The 12,047-nt window shown below is 34.8% G+C and overlaps 1 long non-coding RNA gene across 2 annotated transcripts; it reads right to left on the reverse strand.

The window, feature by feature from the left end:
* Nucleotides 1-4,787: 4,787 nt before the first annotated feature.
* On the reverse strand, nucleotides 4,788-7,813 carry LOC148865237 (uncharacterized). Of its 2 annotated transcripts, none has more exons than XR_016109718.1 (3): nucleotides 7,527-7,813; nucleotides 5,431-5,555; nucleotides 4,788-5,299 (listed from the first exon to the last, which is right to left on the reverse strand). It is a non-coding gene; the product is annotated as an uncharacterized LOC148865237 (long non-coding RNA). The 2 variants fall into 2 exon arrangements; XR_016109717.1 differs by having other exon boundaries at nucleotides 4,788-5,303.
* Between the last annotated feature and the right edge of the window lie 4,234 nt (nucleotides 7,814-12,047).

The following is a 12,047-nucleotide window of genomic DNA, read 5'->3' on the forward strand; positions in this document are numbered from 1 at the left end:
CTCGGTGGGGAGAGCGGTTCTACTAGCAACAGCGGGATTGATTCTGTTGCACCGCCGGGTGCTGAGGTGGAACCGACTGCGGATTCTGCTGTAGCGGAGGGAATTGTTGCTGGTACTGTTGTTGGTAAAAGTGATGGAGGACTTGTTGCTAATAGTGTTGAAACTGTTGGACCTGAATGGCCCGAACGCAGTGTACCAGGTTGTCAAGTTAGGATTGCTCGACTCCAAGGGGAACCCTAGATGGTTCGGCGAATGTCACGCCGAATACAGGAGGGAATGGCACGTTCACTTGTGAAATCGCTTGGGGCATGGTCAGCGTTGGGACCCTAGACGCAGTAAGCGGTATGGTAAACTGACCTATGCAAACAGACGGGATCTGAAACTACCCCCCAGAGATGTTTGCCTCATTGTTTTGTCTGGCGTTGCTGGAGGAAGCCATGGATTTGATTCTGTTACTGATGGTGGAGAAAGGATTTTTGTAGCATTTCCCACAAACGACTCCAAATGATGTTGCGCGATCTCGGTGCTCCCTGCTGGAGGTGATCTGGCTTCCAGGCGGACAATGAACTAAGTTGATCTGCAAGAAAAGGATCAGAGAACCGGGGTTATTGGCCCGACGAGGTCACTCCGATGCTTAAGTCAGTAAACTGGTAGCGAGCTAAATAGCTTAAGGATGTAGGAGAGCTAGAAAGTAGAGAAATCGCATGTACCTTGAACCTCTGGGGGTGGAGCCTTTATATAGTCGAGTCCTCTCCGGTTTCGCGGATTAGTTCCAGGATCTTCGTCACAATAGGACCCATTTCCATATTAGTTGGAAGAGAATGCTGCCAACCGATAAGGTTCAACACTTCCACCTGAATCGGTCGGGGAGATAATGCTAGCTGTTACGTGGCATGATCCCATGAGGCCCGGGATCCGTTGGATGGGTTTTCAGGATCATGACGTAGTGGCATGTCGGTATCTCTAAACCGATGTCTTCAAGTCCTGAGCTGGGTTGAGTGCCGAAGTGCCTTGGCATCGAGGTGTTCTTGTTGCGATCTAGTATCGAAGCGATCTCGTCTCGAGGTGGCCTTGTCCCGAGGTGGTTAGGTACCCGAGATCGATCTGCTGTGGACTGGTTATGATAAGCTGAGTTGTCACCTCTTGATCAGGTCGTGTCCACGTGTCCCCTCTTTACTTGGTCGGGCCAAATCACCCTTCATCAGTTGCGATAAACCCATAGCTCACCAAGAGCTCAGTTAATGCCCGAACCTAAATAAACCACAAAAAGACCCATCCAAGAGATCCAAACACACCTAAGTGTGCGATGAAGCCACACCCGCTATAACATGCAGTGAACTCATAACCTGCAAGGCCGCTTTGTATAATAGGATAGAAAGGACAGTAGGCCGAGCCCACGGAGAGGCCTGTGTATGCCCAAATACACACGAACCCAAGACAGCAAAAGCCTCTGCAAGCCTCCATGTAGAACTGACGAAGTGCCGACCACCGAACGGTGGCATCACTGTTGTCACATAGGATTAGTTATGATGCGCAAAAAGGTAGTAGCACACGTGAGTAATAAGGAATCTCAAGGATAAGGAAAGTCAATCCTTGTGTAGATCCTCATGAAACATGTGGCAATACCTCAGTGTGCACCTAATGATTGACAACGAATCAAATATTCCCTTCCCCGGTACGGAGCGAATATATTAATCTCCTACCTTTTAGGATCTGGGGTCCTTCTCCATAAATAGATATCATCTTCACATTAGAACTCATTCGATCCTAAGCATTTGTCACTACTACTCTCGAGTATCCACAACCCTCTCATTTTCTAAGCCTTTTACCAAAAGACCTTCACATTGCCTCACTTTCGAGGCTTCTCTTCGTCTTTCAAAGAGATCGCTCCCCAACCTAGACTTACATCCCCATCCTACACCAAAAGTTGCTAGGTTGCATGAGAAGCAAAAATGGCTTGCTAGGTATGGATTAATTTTTGTGTATTCATTCATTTATAGGTTTTTGGTTTTTTTTCTCGTTTACTCACCTTAGTGTAATTGTTAAATTGAAGGAATTGCCAAGTCTTGAGGTCTGAGGAGTTAGAGTATGAAGTGCAATATAACGATATATGGGAGTATGTTTACTTACAAAATTCATCCTGTTGTTATCGAGTTTAAGACATTAGTTGTATTCCTTACAAGCATGCATTGGCCGTGGTAATCCATAGGCAATAACGAATTGAAGGTTATTTCAACGAATGTTGGAAAAGAGAGAAATATTTGGCATCTTATTTGTAAGTAAGGTGGTCAGGCTACATTCGAGGGTCTCCTTAAAGGTCGAAGGAAGACCGGTGTAGGTTTAGGGTTTGGGAATTAAGGCAAATGGAAGTGATAAGGGAGCAAGGTAGAAAGATTGAATGATTCAAATGATTGAGTGAATGAATCCTTTCGTTATAAGAGGACCCTCGTTTATAAGGAGGGATCCCAAGGTCCCGAAAGGAAGGCGTTTAAAGAATTTGATTCCCATTAGGAAATGGAGTATTAGATTGGTTGTTGGTCATTAAGGGACATTGCTAGGGTTTCACCATGTGTCTTATGAGATCTTCCCAAGGTCTGAGTTTCCTTTCGTTCGAAGATTCTCATAATACATGTATGCTACTTCCTTTCATGACCTACTTAACCGACGTGGTAGTAGTGACGTTGTCATCCAATAGGTGTGTTTCACTAAACCTACATGGTGCATTCTCACACACGTGATCCTAAAGTTGCACGTGTAACCAATATTTAGCTTCAGTTCACAATATCACGCGGTTTTGTGATGGCCTCGAGCTCATCGTAGAACCACGTGTACCCGAGGTTCATTGCAAAATTGTGCACATTCAAAGTTTATTGTAGAACCGTGCGCATTCAAATTTTATCACAGAATTGTGTATGTTTAGACTTCATCGTAGGTTCACATTAGCCAATGTTTACTCTGACTTGTGTCAAGTGCAAGTTTGTTGTGGACATGCGATGAGTCGTATGTTCAACGCAGTCATTCGTTGAGTTATAAGCTCATCGCAAGTAACCGATGAGTTATGGATTCATCGCAAGTGTCCATGTGGTACTAGTTTAGTTTCTTCTATACTTTGATAGTCTGAGTGAGCATTATGTGCCTACGCTATGCACCAACAATTCACCCTATACCGGATACAAAATATTGGCCAGAAAGTTCTTGGGATCCCATTGAAACACCACCTTTAAAGAGACAACCAAGAAGACCAAGATTCACCAGAAGAAGGGCACTAGATGAGGAGCCATCATCAAGGAAACCCCCATTCTTACATAGGAAAGTTAAATGTTCTAGATGTAATATATACAGACACAATGTTAGAGGTTGTCAAAGGCCAACACCAAGAAATAGAGGAAGTAGTTCTGGTTCTGGTTTGGCACAATCATGACAACAATCACATAATTTGCAGGTCCTATTAATATACCATTAATTAGATGCATTAATTTTACTTTCAACTGATTATTTTCCCCATAGATAATTGAGTATTTATTGACAGGTGAAAAGAGAAAATAATGATGAGAGAGGGTCCAACAGAGCCATGAGGCCCCCAACTCAACATAAAGTTGTAGGACAACATCAAGTTGTAGAGTCAGATCCAATGTATTTCAGATCCGTGAGGCCCCAGGTTCACCAACAAGTTGACAATCTACAAGGATAGGAGTAGCCAAGCAGTCAAACAATACACTGTTCACAACCATGTTGAATCATTTCTTGTTTGGACTGATAAAGGAACAACATGTTAACACTAGTTTAACTGAATTGAGAAAGAGCCGCCATATGAATCATTTTGTGTATTTTTTTGTTAGGTATTATTAAATTTTTTTAGAGGTACAAAACAAATCATTTTTTGAAAACATAAACTCACATACATTGGTGATACAGTAGTTTGGACATTATACATGATATTTCTTGTCTAAGAGAAATCATTTTGGGATTTTATAGTTGCTCGTTCAGAATTTTATGAACTTTGAGTGTTAGATCCGATGATCCAAGTCTGAGAAGGGACCCTACAAACAATTCAATTAATGTGATGACCCATAGCATAAGAATACATTGTTGGTTATCAGTGATTTTTTTTTGACATTTGTGATAATAAAATTTACAATTAGTTGGTATTTAAGTCAACATTTAACTTGGCAATACCATTTGATGAGCTTCGGAATAAACTACAAATGTTCAATTACATAACCACTAGGCTTGTTCGCTTCTTTGCTTTTAAACCTTCCTCTATTTTTAAACCACTGGACAACACTTCAAGGACTTCTCTATTCAGTTGCGTGAACCTAGGCTAATTCCAACAAATGAGTTACTAAGATCATGATAGTTTTTTTTTTTTTTTTTCTATTTTGATTGATAAACTATCATTCAAATTAACTAACATCAAACAAAATTGTATATGAACTGCTTAGAAGCCAAGTCGGAATAAATTAACAAACTTCCTTATTAGAATTAGAGATTTGAAATATTGAGTTATTCTATGGGTGGCAAGTCTACACCATATTTTCATATCAAGACTACAACTTACATTCCAGATCATGGAGCCAAAATATTTCCACATAGGGTGTTCAACAAAGTATTTCTGTATGTCATGTACTTGTGGTGATAGAAAGTCTATTAGATTTGGCATTAATTTGGGTAGTTTATTCCTATTCAAGTATCTTCATAACAAGGTACGTGTTTCCTATATTATACAGTAGCTTTTGCTTTCTACGTTATGATACTATCCCGTATAAAGCATATATTTGAAGAATGGCATGATAGAATTGCTTTTCAAACTAGTAATATCATTCATTCGTCAGTTCAGTTCAGTCGATTTGAATACATTTCCCTCAAAAATCCCAAAAAGATGAGTGGATTCAACTAAACTCTACCATAAAACCAAATACATTTCCTTCTCATCATTTCATGAGCATCATTTAGAAAATCAAAACTAAATGTTTGATTACATATCCATAAAACCAAGACTCTCTTAGACTTGTAACATTAGAGAACCTTGAAGATGGCCCAAATGACAATAAAGAAAATAGCCACCACTGCCATACTACTTGTTGGTTTGCGTGATGAATTTGTCCATCCACCTTTGCACCCAAGTCAGCCAACACTCCTTTCATCTCATATAACTGAGCCACTATTTCTTCCCTCATCATGGCCTTCAATTTTGTATTGGTTACCTCTTCCCTACTCAACCATTGGATAATTGTCTGGGTCATCATCTTCATCAGAAGGGTTGGACCATGAAAAAAATTAAACTTTTTTTAGTTTGAACCTGTCTATTTGAAGAATAAAATAAACATATAAGTAAATCATAGCTTCACAAATCAAGAAGGAAAACAAAAATCAATTACACCTATCAATCGTCTAGCACAAAAGTATAGCCTATGAGGGTTGTCTACTGACTCAGAGGATTGTATTGTAGCTTTTCGGCCGCATTTGCATATTTTATTCTAGTATTTGAGGTAGGAACCTCTAGATGTCGAAGACTGCATTGACATCGCATCCAACACGACAAGCACTTTGAGCAACTACAAAAATGAAGTGAAAACTTATTAGACCAAAGATTGCAAAATTTTCATTTGCAATTTGATTTGATCTGTGACAATAGTACTTGAATTTAATTCAACAAATTAAATGCTCCATGCTTCTTTCATGGAGAACCACAAACTTATTTCAGTTCCATTAATGCTGCTATATAAAAGGAAACACAAAGAGCAATCTCTAAAATCATTTGCAATGATCAATGAAGCAATATGTAAAAGAAAAAAACATAAAGATATTCTAGAACAGACTTATTTAAGATTTGGTTGCATAGGCACTTTTTCATACTGGCAACAATGATCAATGAAGCTATTAAATGGAATATTGTAACATCGTTTGCAATCAGTGATGTGCTCATTAGGCTTGTTCATAACAAATTTCAAACCGACCAAACTGATTAACCCGATTTGACCCAACCCGAGTCGATTGATTTTTTTTCACCACCGGTCAGTTTCAGGTTGCAAAGATAGGTAAGCCAACGGTTCGGTTCGGTTTGGTTTTCATGTGTAAAAACCAAAATCGAACCAAACTGAACCGAGTTATATAACTACTTATTACTTATTAGTTATTGCTTAACTATGTTGTCTCTATCCTAGTTACAACCTAACTTAGTTTCTAGTCTTCTCTTTAGGATTGCCATTAATGGCAAGCATTACAAGGCAAGGAATCCCTAGTCCTACTCCCTACACCTTTACTCCTTTAGAAATATTAGCTTGATACTTTCTTGCATTTTTTGGAAAGGTTTAAAGAAAGTATCCCTACTCTCTAAGGTCCTTTACACCAAATAGGCAATGACAAATAGGTGTCTTTTTTTTCTTCTCTCTCTTTGACTATTCTTTTCTTGGTAACTTAATCCACCCTCAACTCAAGCACTCTCATTCTCTCAACTCTTAAGAATCAAAATTTTTCCGATTTCAAATTTCAAGGAACCAGCCACAAGCAAGAAGGGGCAAGGCCAAGAGATACTTTGAATATCACAAAACCGAGCCAAATTGACTCAAACCGACCAGGTTGGTTTTGCTTAGTATAAGGTCGATTTCGGTTTCATCTTTAGGTAACCTGACCAGGTCGGGTTGGTTGGAAAAACACCAGTAAACTGACCCAACCCGACCGGTGGACAGCCCTAGTGCTCATGATTGATCTCCTTTAAGTTTTATTTCATCCTAGGTATACAGATCATTGGCTTTCATTTAGGTTCTAACAAACTTCCTATGAATAATCTGAATTGTAAATTTGTTACCAAACATTATTATCTGCACTCATTACTTGGAGGATGTGTTTATCACCACCCAATTATATTTATATATGTGTCCAATTGAAGATGGCTAATTATCTACAATCTTCACTACAAAGACTAATGATTAACACAATCATATGGGGTTGTCAAACAAAAATGAGTGAATTTCGCATTAAACTAATAACCCATAGAGGAGAAGATTAATGAATCAATAATGTACTTTCAATTGTGTGGATATATTCAGCCTAATTTCGTGTGGGACACTTCTGCAGGTTAGGATTAGATTGTCCAATGGAGAATGAAGGGCAACATCTGAGGCTTTATTTCAGCCCATATGATAATATTATGTGACTACTGTCTTTCAGTAGTCAGGCTTGTTCCAATAATTTCAATACCATACATTTCAATTTTCAAGCCATGAAAGAGTAGATATTATATTAGAGATTGGACTTATTAATGCATGTTAATGTGAGTCTTTATATAAGGGCTACGAAGCTTGGTAATTTTAGTAAATTACTCACTCAAACATTGATTTAACATTTGGTTAGCTTCACTTAGAGACAATGGAATCTAGAGATCATAGGACTCTTGTTAGCTGAAAAAACAGAGTCTGTAAAAGTGAGCCATCTACAAAAAAGAGAAGCCAAAGATAACAATGAACTATCTCTATCTACTGGTAAAACCCTAGAGAATTAAAATGAAGAGGGATATAGGGTAAAACCACTTGGCCGAAATCATTATTCCTGGCTTCATCGTTCCTCTCCAATGGGACCGAAATCGTTCTTCCTGGGTTTGTTGTTCCTCTCCAATGGGGCCGAAATCGTTCTTCCTGGGTTCCTCGTTCCTCTGTTTGATCCTCTCCAGTTGCCCCTCTTCTTGGTTCTTTCCTCTTCAATTGCTACTCTTCACCTGGCAAAAGCGGGCACAGGGTTTGCTATTCTTCCTAGCATCATTTTTGTTTGTTCCTCACCTATGCTCCTCTTTAGATTGCACAAAAGATGAAACTAGGATAGTAAGAGAGGGCAAAGGGTATTTTAGTAAAAATTGGTGTACAGTAACTCATAAAGGGGTAAAATAGGTATTTTGAAAAAAAATTATCATTGATTTAACGTTTTCTGTCTTGGTCATTGACAGAAGGGGGGGTTTTATGTCAATTTTTTTTTACAATAAAAAGAAATTTTTACTAAAGCAAAATTATAAGGGAGCTTTTTATGATTGTCAGAAACTTCAGGGGAGGCTTTTTGTATTTTACCCATTATATAAGGTATATATAATGTATTAGCGGAAGAGCACGTGTTGTGCACATCTACATAAGCTTAAATATATATATGGATATATATTATATGCATTCTAGCTAGGTTTAAGTCGTGTGGCCAGTTTGTGATGTAAAAAAATTAAACAATTTTTTTCATCAAAATAAAATCTATAAAATATTTTCATATTTAGAAAGCATATTGATTATTAAACACTGAATGATAATCAATCCCAATGTGAGGATTGTTAAGTCGAAAACTTAGTGAATTCTAATTCAAATTCAAATTTGAGTTCTTCAAATCCAATCATATTTCGAAATGTTGAAGAGTAATTAACTTTTTAATTTTTTATATTTAAAAATTTGAAGTGGAGTCTGATTAAATCTGAATCCAATAAAAATCAAATTTGACTCCAAGGTCTTTAAGTCCAATTGGATTCCGGATCGGATTTAGATGCTCTGATTTGACATCCATTTTGGTTACCTTGGATTCAGATGATGTATTTATGTAATCGGATTGGATTCGAATTTGACTCCATCCAATCCAATTAAAATTTGAATCCGATTATATATAACATTTATTGATATGAATATATAAAATTTATATAGTTATGCTTAAAATTATAAAAATTATATATATATATATATATATATATATATATATATTTAAGAAATTAAAGCATAGTTGGATTAAATCCGAATCTGATCCAAGTTCATTAAGATTCAATTTGAATCCGAGGTCTTCAATTTCAATAGGATTTTAGAGAGTTGAAAAGCATTTAATAATTTAATTTTTTGTATTTTTAAAAATTAAGTGAAGTTGGACTAAATCAGAATCTGATTTAAGTCCATTCGGATTTGAATTCAAACTTTAGGTCTTTAAATCCAATCAGATTTCAGAAAGTTGAAAATCAATTTTTTTTGTATTTTAAAAAATTGAAGCAAGACCAGATTAAATTTAAATCCAATCCGAATCCGTTAGGATTCACATTCAAATCCAATCCGAAAACATTAGGATTCACATTCAATGATCATTGACGAAAAACTTTTTACCTTTTTTTTGTATTTTCAAAAATTAAAGTGGATTTGGATTAAATCCAAACCCGATCTAAATTCGCTATGATTTAAATTCGAATCCGAAGTCTTCAAATCCAATTAGATTTTAGAAAGTTGAAAAGTAAATATGTTTTTTTTTTCTTTTGTATTTTTAATAATTAAAGTGGAATTGGATTAAATTTGAATCAGATCCAAATCCGTTAGGATTTGCATTCGAATTTTAGGTCTTCAAATCCAATTGAATTTCTGAAAGTTGAAAACTTATTAACTTTTTAAGTTTTTGTATATTTGAAAATTTTAAAACAGAGTCGCATTAAATCTAAAGCCCATCTGAATCCATTAGGATTTGAATTCAAATCAAATAATTGGATAAAATTCAGAATTTCGTGAATTCATCTTTCCTTAATAATAAATTTTAATAAAGCAAAAATTGTTACCTCTTTATATTTTCTTTCATTCAATTCTACATTATTTTTGGTTTTATTCAGTTGAAAGCAGCCGTCTAGTTTGTTTTTAATGAATAAATACTCACTCTACAAGTGTCGATTTTGAAATAAGATTGGCTCTAAATTGAAGTTTATTCCTCCTTTTAAGAGGAAGCAATTTCTAAGTGATGGAACTGCTATCCTTCTACCACCATGATCCGCAAAATCACGTTGATAGATTGAAGTGGAGTTTACCACAAGCTTGAATTTGAATAGATGAAAGTTCTTTTTTGATAGGAAAATTCGACCTAGACATGTTGGAGTTAATTCGAAAGTAGATTATGTCAACTAGGGGTGGATTCGAGCCGAGCCGAGCCAAATAGTATGAGGCTCGAGCTCGGCTCACCGAGGTAGTACAAGGCTTGAGATCGAGATCGAGCTCGAGCTCGGTTCGAGTTAGAACCTTGAGGTCAAGCTCGGTTCGAGCTAGAACCTTGAGCTCGAGCTCTATTCGAGTCAAAAACTCGTAAGCTCAAGCTCGACTTGAGAAAAAATGTTTTATAAAAATATATATAATGTTTTTTATTTGATATTTAAATAATTAAGAATTATAATAATTAGTTATTACTCTAAATAAAAATAAATTATTAAACATAATATTTTTATTATATATCTTATTTTCTATAATTTTATATATTATTATTATTATTATTATTATTATTGTGTATATATATATGTAGTTATTTGAGCTTGACTCACGAGCCTCACGATCTGAGCTATATTACGCTCGAGATCGGCTCAATTATTAAATAAGCCTGTAAATTGGGCTTGAATTTGGCTCAACGCTTGGTTGAAACCTAATTGAGCCAAGCTTTTAACGAGTTGAGCTTGAGTAGCTCATGAAGAGCTCGACTTGTGGCCACCCCTAACTTCAGTATAGTGGTAAATCCAACATCTTGAGCAAAAGTTGTAATTGCTATGTAGTTGATAAGAGAGAGGGTGGAAGAAGCTTTTCAGAAAGAGAAGAGGTTATAAAAAAAGTTTTTAATTCTGGAAAGAGTAAGTAAGAAAATGTAGTATTATTTAAATTCACAAAAGGGTAATTTTGAAAATGAAAATTACATCATTGACGAAAGAAGAGAGCGTGAAACTCTCATTTTTATATAGTAGAATAGATATGGATGTATGGAAGTAGATAGGAATAAAAAAAAAATGTGAAGAAAGAAACTTTCAGTCTTTCACCACCCAGTTTGAGAGACAAAATATAGCAAACAAAAATTGGAAAAAATTGTTGCAGACCAAGCCCTAATTTGCGGCAGACACCATTAACAAGTAGAGACAATTCGATTATAGTTTTCACTAGCAATAGCTATAGAATTAACAAAGACAGTAAATGGAATAGTTATAGCAATAACAATCATGGAAATAGGAGACTATAATGCCTTATGATCTCCCAAAATTAATAAAAATAATTTTTATTATTTTTAGGCAAAATTATAAAAAGTTCTCTTATACCAATTCTATAAATCACTTTTGTTTTTTGACCATAACAAAGGCCTCTCATATAGTTTTGAGAAAAAAAAGTGCAAATACCTCATTTCCCTTGGTTTTTCAATAACAAAGACATTAAAAATACCAAAAATACCCTTATTATTATTAATGCACTATCATATATAATTTAAAGTTTCAACTCTACCCTCCACTAATTTATTTTTCCAAACAACTTTCAAAGAAAAGTTGTCCTTACTTTTCTTGGACAAAGTAAGGCAAAATGGCTGAAGTGGAGTAAAATTAATGCATTACATCAACATTTTTTATTTGGAATTCTAACGAAAGAAAGGTATTTGAACCTTTTTTCAAAACAATAGGGGAGGTTTTTAATAAGGTCAAAACACTAGGGAGTTTCATAGGATTGTTCAAAAACCCAATGCGATTTTTATAATTTTCCTTATTTTTAAATGGAATTTAAATTGATTTCAAGATAATCAAACTATATTTAGAGTTAATGTGTTTATTAATTTTTTAAATTCGTAAAAAATGAATTTAATTAAGTTTATTAAGTTTTATTAAATTTAAATTCCTTATGAAATTTAATTAACTATATAATTTTTTATTGTTTAGTGGAACTGGAGTTGGTTTTAAATTAGTAAAATATAATTATAAAATTAATAATTGTTAGACAATTTTGTAGTAGTTTTATATTAATTTTAAATTAACATTATTTTCTAATTTATCTTATTCCTTTGATTAATTAAATTCTTTTTATTATATTAATAAAATATTTTTATCAATAACAATAATTAATAATTATTTTTATTTTATTTAAGTAACTTACTAAATTATTTTTATTATGGTTAATACATTTTTATTACTTTTAAGTGGATTATAATTTTAAATGGAAATAGATTATTTGGCATGGTAATATATCATTGAATATCTCAATTTCAATATAATTAATCATTACTAATAATTACAATTAATGAAAATATATCTAATATGTATAATCTAT

The sequence above is a fragment of the Nelumbo lutea genome, chromosome 3, assembly GCF_056320005.1.
Source record: "Nelumbo lutea isolate HS-2025 chromosome 3, American lotus-T2T, whole genome shotgun sequence".
NCBI lineage: Eukaryota > Viridiplantae > Streptophyta > Magnoliopsida > Proteales > Nelumbonaceae > Nelumbo > Nelumbo lutea.